The sequence below is a fragment of the Macrobrachium nipponense genome, chromosome 15 (genome assembly GCF_015104395.2).
Source record: "Macrobrachium nipponense isolate FS-2020 chromosome 15, ASM1510439v2, whole genome shotgun sequence".
In the NCBI taxonomy this organism is placed as follows: Eukaryota; Metazoa; Arthropoda; class Malacostraca; order Decapoda; family Palaemonidae; genus Macrobrachium; species Macrobrachium nipponense.
The window spans coordinates 61,173,052-61,188,771 of NC_087208.1; positions in this window are offsets into that span (position 1 = coordinate 61,173,052).

Here is a 15,720-nt window from a genome sequence, read left to right on the forward strand (position 1 = left end):
TGGGGTCCTGAAGACATGACTTGATTACCAATATAAAAGGAGACGAGGGGAGATTTCCGTGAACGAGGGGAGATTTCCCTTTTAAAGAAGGGGAATTTCCCCTAAGGCCTATGAAACGAACGGAGGAGCAATTTCGATTATTGCTACATCGAGGGAATACCAACAATGAGAGAGGCCGTTTTTGGTGATCTTCAATTGTGTCCTGTTGTTAATACCTCTCTAGTAATTTGTTATAACTGTATCCAAAAGTCCACCTATAAATTTAGTGCTTCCATCGGCAGTATGGAAACGGCGCCATGTTCACTTGTCTTACTTTTGAATCTGACTGAATGTGAAAATACGTCTTGCATCGTAACACACAACTATATTAGCTTCACATAAAATATAATGCTAATGCAACAACTTTTGCTGCGAAGAAAATTCTGAAAAAAAGGAGAAGCTACGTATAGGCAATGAAAATATGGTCAGAAGCCACTGAAATGTATTTCAAGCCTACCAAGTTGAACAGCTCCTACAGTACTATGATTAAAGGTGTATCCTTTAAATTGATCACGCAACGGGGATCTTAGATCTTTGACTTCAAATTAATTCAGAAAATAATGAAGCCTTAAAATTCCAGACTTTTCTCGGTTCTTTATCTTTTTAAATAATTACCTCACTGACAGGCACTCGAAGCAATCTAGGTCAATGGAGATCTGCGTATTTGCCATTGACTTTTCTTTACTTGAAAGTTACCCCGGCTGCTTAATACCCAATTAGCAACCTCAGTCAATTCTAACATTATGAAAACTGGTAGATATCACGTAACGAAACCACTCAAGACTTATGATACGATTAAGAGAACATTTTAGTTCTATCACAGTATAAATACAAGACAGCGATAATTAATAATAATAATAATAATAATAATAATAATAATAATAATAATAATAATAATAATAATAATAATAATAATAATAATAATACCACCACTGGCACATGAACGACAATCACGTTCTGACCAACGAAGGAAACAAAAAGACCCTTCTTGTTTAGCATTTTCAAAGGATACATATTTTAAGGATAATTGTAGGTATAACAATACAGAATTCCTTACCTTTCAAAGCTCCTGTCCCCTTTGTGGGGGGGGGGGGGGGGGGGCGGGTAGGGGTGGCAAGAGTCCTTGAAAGCTTTAGAATTCTGTATTGTTAAATAAACATACTTTTAAAAACAACACAAAAAGGGCCTTTCTTTTGTTTTTGTTTCCAACATTACTTCCATTATACTATTTTATCAAGGAACCGGTCTAATGCCGGACAATTAAACCTATGATGATATTATGAAATGATGATGTTTCCATAATGGTTCTCGGAAAGGTAGAAAACTTTTGAACTGCTGGATATTCGAAAGACAAATGCGCCCCCCCCCCCCCCCACCGTATTACTAATAATGACATTTATCGTTATTTTCATTTACAGACCTGGTCTTATACCTAATGACATTAGAGCTACATTACCTGTTACAGGTATAATTAAGATAATCCTTGAGGGTCATCAAGATAAAAAAAAATATTTATTTTGCATTTATAAAATAAAAAACGACAAAATTCAAGAACCAACTAATTAATAATAATAATATAATAATAATAATAATAAGAAGAAGAGGAAGAAGAAGAAGACTAAGAATAAGAAGAAGAAGTAGAAGAAGAATTAGTAATATAACCAACAAAAAGCGGCCTTATAAGGCAAAAACCAGAAAAGGCAGGAGACAATCGCAAATAATAATAATAATAATAAAGAGAATGGCAAAATTAAGCGAGTTAATCTTATATATTGTTTTTTTTCTATTTTCTCACAATTGTAAGACAAATTGAAAAAATTTATAAAAAAATCAACCCGCTAAATTCTGCCATTCTCTTTAAACAGCACTTGCCTTAAAGAGGGTCTTCTACCAAAAGATAATAACAATAATAATGCGAACGACAAACAAAGCAAAAAAAAAACAGGCGAAAAGACGAGAGCCAGTCCGCCACCCAACACACCACCCTCCTCTCCCCAAAACAGTTTTCAAACAAGCTTCCGAGCGGATGTTTTGCCTCAAGGTGGCCCGGGGAATCGTGAAAGGGTGCAGCCAGGTCGAAAGACATCACAAAAGGGGGTTTCGCAATGCCGGGAACAATTTCGCTTTGAATGGGAGAGACGGGTCTGCAAAAAATATGAGGATAATGATAGATACCTGCGATTATTATCAACCCCTCTCTCTCTCTCTCTCTCTGCTCTCTCTCTCTCTCTCTCTCTCTCTCCTACCGAATGTTCACCTACTTATCAATACGCAAAAGTATGTCAAGTATGTTTATTTATATATATATATATATATATATATATATATATATATATATATATATATATATATATATATATGTATATATATGAAATATATATAGGTACATATATATATATATATATATATATATATATATATATATATATATATATATATATATATATATATATATATATATATATATATATACATAATACTATACATATGTGTATTAACATGTACATATACAAACATACAAAATTATACAACACACACGCATATATATATATATATATATATATATATATATATATATATATATATATATATATATATATATATATATATATATATATATAGACGCGACAATCGACTGAATACCGAGACATGAATCCCTGCTTTAAGCAACGCTAAAGTCTACAAAATTCCATTCAGACGTTACATTCAACAACAACAAATGAATGGCCAAGGCAACTGTTGTCTTACAAGTCGTTCTGTTAAACTCCCTGTCTTTCCATTTTTTACCAGAACTCTACTTTAATGAATAATTAGGAATACAATCTCACATGTCCAAAGGGGGCACATAAAGCAATATCACTTTTATCAGTTGAATTAACAGAATAAATGCATGACATCCAGAAAATGACGGGGAAATCCTTGAGATAAAGATTTGAAAATTGTGGAGAAAGGGAAAGTGAAGATAAGACAGGGTGAAAGTTTGAAGTAGAAGAAGAAGAAGAAGAAGGAACAACAACCATTGACATGTAACTTGTTCTGCACACAAACTGATGACCAAAAGAGACGAGAGTTACATGAATTTTACGGCAAAGGGTAAAAATTAACATTTAAATAGGTTCTGGGAACTAATGGCATTTTGCAATAAGGGAAAGATTTTAAGGGAAAGCGTGATTGCCCTTGTCGTAATACGAGATGTTTAACAGATTAAGAAGTCTGGACGAATTACGATCGCTAACAGTAACGAAAGAAAAAACGTATACCATTGGACAGAAGAATCTGTTAGAAATAAAGTGATTATTAAGACAAGCAGAACCAAAAGCAGTACGTATTATATATATATATATATATATATATATATATATAATATATATATATATATATATATATATATATTCATTTATATATACGTTATAATATATATATATAATATATATATATTATAATATATATATATATTGGGCTAATGTACGAGACAGACATTGATACAACAGGATAATAGCCCAACGGACGCAACCGGTTAGTATCCTAAGAGTATTCAAAGAATATACAATTATTATTATTTTTATTATTATTATTATTATTATTATTATTATTATTATTATTATTATTATTATTATTATTATTATTATTATTATTCAGAAGATGAACCCTATCAATATGAAACAAGCCCACAGGGGCCACTGACTTTAATATTCAAACCTCCAAATAAAATGGCCTTCATCGGAAAGAGATAAGAGGAGGTAAAGGGAAATACTGAGAGAAAAAACTTAAATTAACAGTTTAATTACCAGATAAAAATTGAAGGAAAATTGTATGAGAGTAGTATTGCACTGCATCTTCGCTTAAACTTTATGAAGAGCAACTTGTGCGAGCACATTATAATAACGGAGTATTACCAAACTAGTTTGAATGCAAATTTCCTGAGCTTGCGCATGTAAAAAAGGAATGGAATCACGCAAAAGGGATGAAAGAAATGGGTCGCGGATGTGATATCAACAAGAGGGTTTGAGTGGAAAGTAAATGGCACATGGCCATCACCATACGACGCACTTCTGTTCACTGCAAATGAAAAGAAAACGATGAGAAGAGCCTCCTGAGATTGTCTGCGAGACTAAAGCAGATATGACGTTACCAATTCTAGCAATGCCTGCAATCTAAAGGATGTTGCAAGGATGTTGCAGCGATTGAGTACACATGGTGTGAAAAAAAGGCGTAGATTTCTTTAAAAAAAAATATACAATATCAAATAAGAAGTGGCACGGGAGCCAAAAGCGTGGAATGAAATATACTGCTAAGCCATATGTGCTTTAGTGTCAGTTACGAGTTGTTGTTGTTTTTTTTTTTTTAATAATCTGGTTGCAGTCATTAACGAGAGCTATTCAAATACGTCGTCTGTGGAGTACATCTTGATCTACTAAATCATAACAATAATTAATCAACGTTTGCTTGATTACTTCCTACCGATCAGACAACCAGGGCAAAACTGTAGCCTTAAACCGTCTATAAGAACTAAACCAAAGAAAAAACAGCAATCATAATGATATGCAAACTGAAATATAATTTCCCTCGGTTCCAAATAAGAATTGCGGTAAGTGAATACGAAGGTAAAGTAACTTTCTCATTGTCACGACTGAGTAACTTATCTCGATATGTCGCTGATACGTTACGCCCATTCGACGTATCAAATAATGAGCCGCGATATTCTCAAAAACACAAATAAGACCTCACTGTTAGTTAGGTAACGCGTTACGCCACCATCACGGTTCTCTAGAACGAAGTCATTCCTGATAATCTTTCGTGGGATATAATTGGGTCCGGGAGACTTCAAACAATCTTCATAGGAAACCATGAGGGGGAAAATGCCCTGTTCATTTACGTATTGAAGGAAACGGATTAAAACTTACGAGGTTCATTATCAACCGTACAGGTTTTAATAATAAATAATATTTTGATTAAGATACCGGAGACGACCACGGAATAACTAAAAGTAAGATGCGAGAAATTCCTCGTTGCATACGATTTTTTAAAAATCATTATTTAGGTATGTTCTCCGTGGGTATGCATTTTGTAAACACAATCCCATATGTACATACATGCACGTTAAATATACAATACACACACACACACACACACACACACACACCACACACATATATATATATATATATATATATATATATATATATATATATATATATATTATATAAATGGAAGTATATACATATGTGTGTGTTTCAGCATAACTCTGAAATACATTGGGCAATTTCAACTAAACTTGGTTCTTGAGAAGAATACTGTGAAGGAAAGACATCACTAGCAACAAAGGGAACCAAAGGGGTGGGGTTGGAAAGAGTTTCCCTGAAATAGGGCTGGTTCTACCCGTAGACTTAGTAAGTAAATAAACTACGAATTTATCATACCTCACTTCTGTATACATATGACTTACAATCTGGAAAAGAATGCTGTAGGGGGTGGGGTAATACATCCCTGGCACCAAAGGGGCTAAGGTTGGGAGGGGGGTGTGACATGTAAAAATAACCAAATATGATATATATTCGTGAAATCCATAGTTTTCAGGGTCACTGAGATGAACGATGACATTACTGATGCCCTTTTAAGGCCAAGTTCAGCCACGATAGGAAGGGGTGGGAGAGAAGGGGAAAAGAATGTCAAATACGCTTGATAATGTAATTGAAGCAACTATTTTAACAGGCGAGAGAGAGAGAGTCTATTGGCTGTCATTCTGACTTTACACAGGCAGCGCCGGGTTGGTCGCTAGTATGTGTATTTGTGTGTATATATATATATATATATATATATATATATATATATATATATATAAACCACATAACATATAAAATGAAAAAAAAAAAACAACGATAATAAACCGCTGACAGGACCTGGAACACAAACAAGGCCACACACGCACACTTACATAAAAAAAAAAAAAACCTGAGCTAAGAAACGAAACGCCTAATTCGATGAGGCGCGACCAGCCTCCGAGAGCATACTAAGGTTATTCCCCAAAGGATAGCGGTGGCGGCAGTGTGTTGACCATTTTAAGTGTTATGAAACTCAACAGGAACTTTCTCTCCGACAAGAGCTGGGAGTTTATTTGGACGTTTACAAAAAGGGGAAAACAAAATTATCCTATATTTGCTACAGACTAGTAACTGCAGCATAAAAGGACCAGTTTGTCATTGTGTCTACACGCAAGATATAGCTTACGTGCGGATACTTATAACCAGCAAAGTAACACGAGAGAGAGAGAGAGAGAGAGAGAGAGAGAGAGAGAGAGAGAGAGAGAGAGAGAGAGAGAGATGAAAATCCTTACCTCTTTTGTTGAGTATTACAGTTCCTATGAAATCCAGTCTTACCTGAAAATAAAAACCGTGACATTAAAAAATGTGCTTAACGGAAAAAAAACGATTAAGGGCATTTACTGTAATATTTTTCATCCAACAAATTCTGGGAACAATGGTTATATTTTACGTTTAATATACATGATATTAGTACCAGAGCCAATATTGAAAAGGCCATGACAATAACTCTATTCTAACTTTATTTTTAAAAAATTATTTTGAAAAGGACCAACATTTATATGACAAAACATATATTGATATATAATTTGTGAATAAGATGCTATAGTAGATTCACATAAACCGTGCATCTGATGTCTAGGCCAGTCCCTTACGACGCTCGTGATTGGCTGTTGATAAGCCAATCACAGGGCGGAAAACTCTGTCTCTCGATGATGTATGTTACGTTCCACTTCACCTGGGGGATACGTCTTTCAAAAGTATCCTTCAGGAGAGGTGGAGCATACATCCCGCCTATGCGAACTCTCTCGAGAGACTGAGAGTTTCCAGCCCTGTGATTGGCTTATCAACAGCCAATCAGGAGCGTCGTAAAGGCCTGGCCTAGACATCAGATGCACGGTTGATGTGAATCTACTATAGTGTTTTGCGGAAGTTATGGGGATACATAAAATCAATATTCTTCCGTATAGGCCTGCAAGCAATGGGGAGTTTCTGGGGGAGAGGGGGAGAATTTTGCTTTTGGGGGTGTATTCCTCTTCTTTCTTCTCTATCTTTCTTTCGTTGTGGATTTTTTTCTTTTTTTTTTTGGGTGGGTGGCGGGGGATAATTAATTCATTCTTTCCTAAGAGTCTGCACCGATAATTAAACTCTCGGTAACCGATTATTTGGAAATATATACCAACAAAGACAGATGAAGATAAGAACATTGTATATGAAACCCAAGGACACTATAATGGAAATGCATAATGAAAATAAATGGTATACAACCATAAACAGAAAACAAATAAAAAAAAAAAAGACCAACAAAAAATTACGCAGGAAATGGATGAGTGTCAGAAATACACCACAGAAATACAAAGGAGAAAAGTGGTTGGAATGAAAGGGGGGAGGGGGAAGAGAGGGGGTTTGAGGTCACTGCCATATAAAGGGTGGTGGCCATCGTGTTGCCATGGTAACAATGCTGCAGGAGAAGAAGGAAGAATAAGTATACAAAGAGAACTGGGAATAAAAAAACATAAACTGTGCCGACGGACAAAAAAGAATTGACCACTTGAATAGCTGAAAGAGAATGTTAACTGTATTACAACTTGAGAGAGAGAGAGAGAGAGAGAGAGAGAGAGAGAGAGAGAGAGAGAGAGAGAGAGAGAGCGAGCCAAAATATCCTCACAAGTTCAATAAACTTTGCGAACTCAAAACTATTGAGCTTTTCTTTACTTTATCAATACGAAAGGCAACTATTTTGAGATCTACGATTTCGGAGAGAGAGAGAGAGAGAGAGAGAGAGAGAGAGAGAGAGAGTAAAAATTCAATAAACTTCAAGAAACCAAAATAATTTGGATTTTCTGTACTTTACCAATGCAACCATTCTGATATTTGCGATCTGAGAGAGAGAGAGAGAGAGAGAGAGAGAGAGAGAGAGAGAGCTATAACTGTCAGGTGTTAAAGAAGATATCTATCATCAATCGATCAGGAGAGTACTGACTATCTTTAAAAATATTATTGAAATATCTAAATCTTCGATAAAGGAAAGTCTTGTGTGTAACAGAAACAGACAACAATAGAGTCCTGAAAAAACAATAGATAAAAAAATAAACAGCGTAAGTGACAAAAATAAATAATTTCGTGGCGGCGACAGCAAGGATATTAGATAATCCTAGATAATCCTCTGAATTCTGAAGAAATCTCATAAACACCGATTTAAGGGGGAAAATTGTCCGTTGGTTTTCAAAAGTATAAAATAAAAATCATATGATTCCACTATACTAAAATATACTGAAGCCTAAATATATGTCAAAACAAAATCCTTACACACTGACACACACACACACACACACACACACGCACACAAAGTAAAGTTCGGCCAGGCTAATCAGAACTTCTCTATAGGAAGTAATATTTGGATTGGAGACGGGAGAACGTCGAGGAAGGAGTTCAGGGAAATAAGGGCCGATGCCTTAGGGCTGAAGTAGCCAGATGAGCGCAGATGGTTCATCACGCTTTTCTTCATCAAGCTACTCGATAGATGAAGGAGTAAAGATTCACCAAGAGAGGGAAGGCGCTTCTTGGGGTGTTGGTCTATTGCGGCGTGGTCTTCTCGTGACAGAAAATGCAACGTAAATGTTTATTGAATGATGCACCATTCCATTCAGCTCGAACTTCCTATTTCCTTGTAAGTGCCTCATTCGACCCAGTCTATCCAACTTTTGTAGGTCTTTTCCTCTCTCCTCGTAATAATCCCGAATTGTCATTTTTTTACACCAGCTTATCGTCTCCCACTCTTTCCATGCAACAAACGATCTCAAAATACTCTTCTCATCCTGTCAACTAGCTTATATATATGTATATGTATATATATAGATATATATGTGTGTGTATATATATATACATATATATATATATATATACATATATATATATATATATATATATATATATATATATATATGATACTGATTTCCATTATTTATCATTCTAAAGCCATATTTTCAGTGACCAAACCTCTCCATCCTATATTTATTTATTTTAGAAACTCTTCTTAACACTCCAATGTGTTCCAACCATCGTGAAAATTTAGAAATATTTATTTCACATATCTAAAATAAAAAAAATAAAAAAATAAAGAAAATCTTGAATATTTGAGATAACATCAAATTAGGACAGTTAACATTGAATTGCCTATGTGGCAATTCCCAATAAACAAAACGCATCTCGGGCGTAAATTCACAGATTTAATCACCAAGGGGTAGTAACCACACACCGCCCGGGGCTAAGTGTAAACAACGCTAAAATGGAGACTGGCCAATGTGACGGGAAAAGGCCAGACGCATTCTGTTTGGATTAGTTATATGTAACACGGGATTGCTTCATTACTGATGATGGTTGAGCAAATAATTCTTTCTTTTTCAGCTTTTTTCTAAAGGTGAATATTTTCCATTGTTATCTGTGGGATATTTTGAAAACGAATACAAGGGCTGGAATGTATGTCATCTATAATTATTCATGGGCGTATGCACCAAAGGAATGATGGGCCATATAATTGCATGTGAAATTATTTTCATATAGGCCATACAATTTTTCGGAATATATTGATAATTAGAATTTTTCGGAAAGTATTGATAATCAAAATTTTTCTACATCTAAGAAAACATGTTTGTTTGTATGGTGTTTTCACGTTGCACGGAACCAGTGGTTATTCAGCAACGGGACCCACGGCTTTAAGTGACTTCCGAACCACGTTGAGAGTGAACTTCGATCATCAGAAATACACATCTCTAACCCCAGTGGAATGCAGATTGATGTACAAACATGTACAACCAAAAGCTCAGGGACAATTATGAGATAACACGCGTGAAAGATATCGAAGTTCTGAGGTCAAGGTTAACAACGACAAAAATGTTCCCGTGATTTATTACATAACGGGTTTAATTTTCAAAAGCTTACCTCATAATGGATTATGTGGCATTTTATGGCTCATATAAAAACTGTCTTTTAATTACCGGTAAGTCCTTGTGAAGGACAAGTCATTTTTAATGATAAACTTCGACAAAAGAATCCACAAGTTTTTCTTCCAGTAAATAATAAGTTTTCAAAGGACGTATGATAACATTTACGAAAGTTTTAAGCGGATTTAAAGAAGAACTCAAACTTGAATGACTTCAAGAATGTTAGTGGTTATATTCTCCCCTATATACAGGCAGCATTAATTATTCCAAACGGCCATACCCTCCCTACCCTGTTCACTTTCCAACACACGAGTACACGAGTATATTCCATTCATACTTACACATTTGAAATTCAGGTTTCAGGCTCGTCTACTTCCTGGATGTTCTCTATACATTTACCTAACCCGCTAATCAAATTTGTTTAGTAGTATTTATATAAAAAACTTTTGTATTCGCCACTATTACATAATGTTTACCTCGAAATGAATGTTAATTAACAATCCAGTGTGTATAAAGAACCTTAAGAGATTAAAAGTGGAAAAGGGTTTCAATTAACAACAAGAGTTGGGCTTGTTCCTCTCTCTCTCTTTCTCTCTCTCTGTATATATATATATATATATATATATATATATATATATATATATATATATATATATAGTATGTATATATATACATACATACATACATATATAATTATGTATATATATAAACGTAATATACATAGACACACATTATATATATATATATATATATATATATATATATATATATATATACTATATATATACAGAGAGAGAGAGAGAGAGAGAGAGAGAGAGAGAGAGAGAGCCTGTTCTATCTATCGCCCTTAAATAGGAAGGAGGATTCGTTGCATAAACAGGCAACTCCGCCCACGGAGTCTTAAACTAATAAGCCTCGGCATTAGATGACAACACTTGTAAGAGGAAATGAAATGAACGCTTTTTTTCTTCGGATACCTCACAGAGAGAGAGAGAGAGAGAGCAGGGAGAGACGAGAGAGATGAGAGAGAGCATTGAGAGAGAGGACTGATCGAGAGACGACTGAATTGTGAGAGTGAGTGAGAGAGAGGAGAGAGAGAGTGCCTATGGAATGGACCGGACCGAAAGATTTTGATTTACCTGGGGTTACCCTGGCACCCCAAAAAGTGTGTAGGAAATGGCCAGGTAGTGAAATTTCGGATGTGGAAAACGTCAAATGGAATATTGCAAAGTCGAAGGAGACTGCAAAGGAATTCACCAACAAATAGAGAACCGATTCCGAGCATACTTCGTTACAAGAAAATGTCCAAAGTATAGCCTTTGCATAACAACTCCAAAGCAGTAATTATGCAAATTGCTCGCGCTAAATTGCTCCAGACAGTAAAGCTACAGACATTAAGGTCCATAATAACTGAAAGGAATGAAACAGTTAACATTTGTTCCAGTAATACCATGATGCAAAGAGAATTACAGTGCTGTTATTAGAAGCAATTTGACACCTCGAAAGTATACTGACCTGCTAACACAAACGAAGAGGGAGAGAGGAGGCGAGAGGAGAAAGAAGAAAGAATAATGCAACCATTATGCATACACATACTGCTTCCTCTCTCTCCTCTCCTCTCTCCTCTGCTCTCTCTCTCTCTCTCTCTAATAGGAAGCATTCAACCGAAAAGGAGAAAAAACAACTTTGATACTGAAAACTGAAAATGGCAACAGCGCCCTTTAAAATAATAGTTAGAAATTCCGATTAAGAAATAGTTCCATAACACTGTAAATGTGTATAGAACTAAACTATTCTTTCCATATCACATTACTTAAAACGAGATAATAAAGCGAAGTATTCATACAGATAAGAATATAATATATACTGTGAAGAAACGGGCAAAAGGTTTTTGTCGTAAAAATGTGACTCATGAACCTATGATAGGCCATCTTCGATCGGTATTAAGTGGATTTATTAGAGCATTTGCAGAGATTCGAAACCATATTTTACCAGTGATGTATCTGCTTCAGTAACGGTCACGATACATACACCATTCCTGCTATTTCAAGGAGAGAGAGAGAAATAAAAGATTTGATTACTTTTCTTTCTTCATGAGTTATATGGGTCTTTTGATTTCTTTGTGGTCAAGTCAGAAACTTGACTTTTAGTTTCATTGTTCTTATTTCCTTCAGCTCCCTGACCTGGAAGAGGAGTTATGGTTCCCTCCCCCTACTAGCCTTTGCCCACTACCCTCCCCAGAAACAAAAGTAACAAACGTTATATATCTATATCATATATATTTATATATATATAATATATAATATTATATGTATATTATATAATATCTATACATATATATAATTTTATATATGTTGTGTATATATATATACATATATATATATATACTATATATATATATATAGTTCTAATATATTATATATATATATAATTATATTATAATCAAGTTCAACGTAAACTCCCAGATATTCGACAACGAAAAATACACAGTTCTCATATTAAAACCGATCTTCCGCTTGTCTGCAATACTGTATCAAATCTCTTAAACCCCTTAATAAAGAGAAACGAATAATTCAATCAAGACGAAAAAAAATAAATAAATAAACTGCATCCTTGAAAAAAAATATCCAAGAGAGTGAAAAAGAGGAGAGAGAGAGAGAGAGGAGCGAGAGAGGAGAGATAGTAGAGGAGAGAGAGAGAGAGAGAGAGAGAGAGAGAGGAGCTCCAGACTTCACAGTCTCACACTCTGCTGAATTCATAAACACAACGCAATGTATTCGTCCCATTTCTAAAATGGCGAGGAGGAGTGAGGCGGCCGGAGCATTTTCTCAAAAAGAGAACCTGGCAGGAACCTTGTGCCTGGTGGTTGCTCGTGCATGCACAGAGGATTTGTCTTGTCAGAAGCACGCGCGCACCTCTTGCTTGCTTGCATTCATCTCAGGGAAATAATTGCAAAGTGAGAATGAAATGGGAGGTTCTGCAGAAATTAAGAAGTAACCTTACGTGACGATGGTAGGTTATCTTCTACTATTATTATTACTGCTTCTACAACTACTTCTATTATTATTGCTACTTCTACAATTGCTATTATTATTACTTCTACTTCTATAACTACTACTATTATTTATTAACTACTGCTACTGCCTAACTATTCTTTTATTACTTTACACTTTAATTTTTATTACCTTGACTAACTTATTCTACAACTACTTCTATTATTACCACTACTTCTACAACTACTTCTATTATTACTACTACTTCTACAACTACTACTATTATAATTACTAACTCTACAACTACTACTATTATTACTACCACTTCTGCAACTACTACTATTATTATTACTACTTCTACGACTACTACTATTATAATTACTACTTCTGCAACTACTACTATTATTATTACTACTTCTACAACTACTACTATTATTATTACTACTTTCTACAAACTATTACTATATAATTACCTACTTCTAACATCTACTACTTATTATTATTACTACTACGTTCTAACAACCACTACTATTATTATTACTAACTACTTCTACAACTACTACTAGTATTATTACTACTTCTACAACTACTACTAGTATTATTACTACTTCTACAACTACTACTAGTATTATTACTACTTCTACAACTGCTACTACTACTACTACTACTACTACCCAAAGCAAAACAAAAGCAATAACCATTGATCCCTCCCTACGTTGCCAAACGGGGAAGTTGTGTATCAAGCAAGGAACATCTTTATTAAATAAATGTATTTACAGTTACTTAACGAATAGCTACTATAAAATAACCAACAAAACGCATCAAAACTCTGTTATTTGTTAACTAGTCAGTAATTATAACTACTCTAAAACGTTTATAATTACATAAAGCCGTACGTTTTCATTCTAATACATATAAACATTTTTTTGTTTTCTTGAGGGAAAACACGTTGCAAGGGTCTACTTGTGCCAGGTAGAAATACCACATTCTTTCACTCCCTCAGGATGGAATGCCCACGAGAATCGAACTCAAGGCCACCGAGGTGGTACGCCAACACCATACCGACCACGCCAGTGAGGCGCTACTTGCAGGTATTCCCCGTTTAACTATCATATAATCTTAAATCCGTAAACGTAAAATTAATAATGTAATTGTTACGATGCAAGTGCAAAATTACTCAAATACTGCTTATACTGTAGTGTTATTCTTTTATTTTAAAGCTGAGATATTTCCATCATCAATAAAACAAACTACAGGAATTTTTCAGCCAAGGACTTTTCTCTCGTTCTCTCCTCACAATCTCTTCCATTGGCATCTTCTTGGTTAATATTCAAACTGATCAAAAGAGGACCGGAATCCTCTTTCTTGTGACAATACAACAAAAGCTACTCCTACTTCCTTTACTCTTCCGGTTTCCGGTTCTGTGAGGAAAAGGGTACCCCTATTAGATCAGCTGATTCGATGAAAGGTTCTTCACTGGTACCTCCAAGCTGGGACCATTTCGCCTAATACTTAAGATTTCCCACTGAGACTTTCCATTTCACTCTTTTCGTCTATTTCTTGAAAAAACTAGTAAAAAAACAAAAAAGGCTTTTTATTACAGTTTACTGTTTCTGCACCGGAAACAGGAAACAAATCTGTAAAAGAAGCCGTTTTTATTTACTTTTTTTGAAATGGACTAAAAAGAGTGAAACAAGTTAGGGAAGGTGGTAGTGATAAAATAAATAAAATTCCACGAACTGGTGAAAACAATGTACGTTTGCAAACCAATACCATATTAAGATTCACATCAACCACGCGCAATTTGATGTTCTAGGCCCATTCCCTTACGGGCGCTCAGTGAGTTGGCCTTGTTGATAAGCCAATCACAGCGCCTGGAAACTCTCAGTCTCTCGAGAGCGTTCACATGATTGGGGATCTTATGTTCCACCTCTAGCTGATAGCTTACGTCTTTCAAAAATTATTCCCTCAGGATGTTGGTGAACATAAATCCTGCCTATGTGAATCTCTCTCGATAAGGACTGAGAGTTTTTCCCAGCGCTGTGATTGGCTTATCAATAGCCAATCACGAGAGCCGTAAGGGACCCTGGCCTAGAACATCAAATGCGCGGTTGCTGTGAATCTGAAATATAAGCATGGTTTGCAAAACGTCAACATTTTCCCACAGTTCTGAATTTATTTTATTTTATCACTACACTTCCCTAACTTTCACTCTTTTCGTCCATTTCAAAAAAGTAATAAAACGGCTTCTACAGAGTTTCCTGTTTCCGGTGCAGAAACAGTAAACTGTCTAAAAGCCGTTTTGTTACTTTTTTAGAAATAGACGAAAAGAGTGAAATGGAAAGTCTCGTGGGAAAGGAGGAAATCTTAAGTATTATTAGGGCGAAATGGTGTACCCAGCTTGGATGGTTACCAGTGAAGAACCTTTCATCGAATCAGCTTGGCTGATCCTAATAGGGGTAACCCTTTTTCCTCACAGAACCGGAAACCGGAATAGTAGGAAGAGTAGCTTTGTTGTATGTCACAAGAGAGATCCGGCCTCTTTGATCAGTTGAATATTAACCAAGAAGATGCCAATGGAAGAGATTGTGAGGAGAGAACGAGAGAAAAGTCCTTGGCTGAAAAACAAATTCCTTTGTAGTGTTTGTTTTTATTGATGATGGAAATATCTCAGCTTTAAAATAAAAGAATAACACTACAGTATAA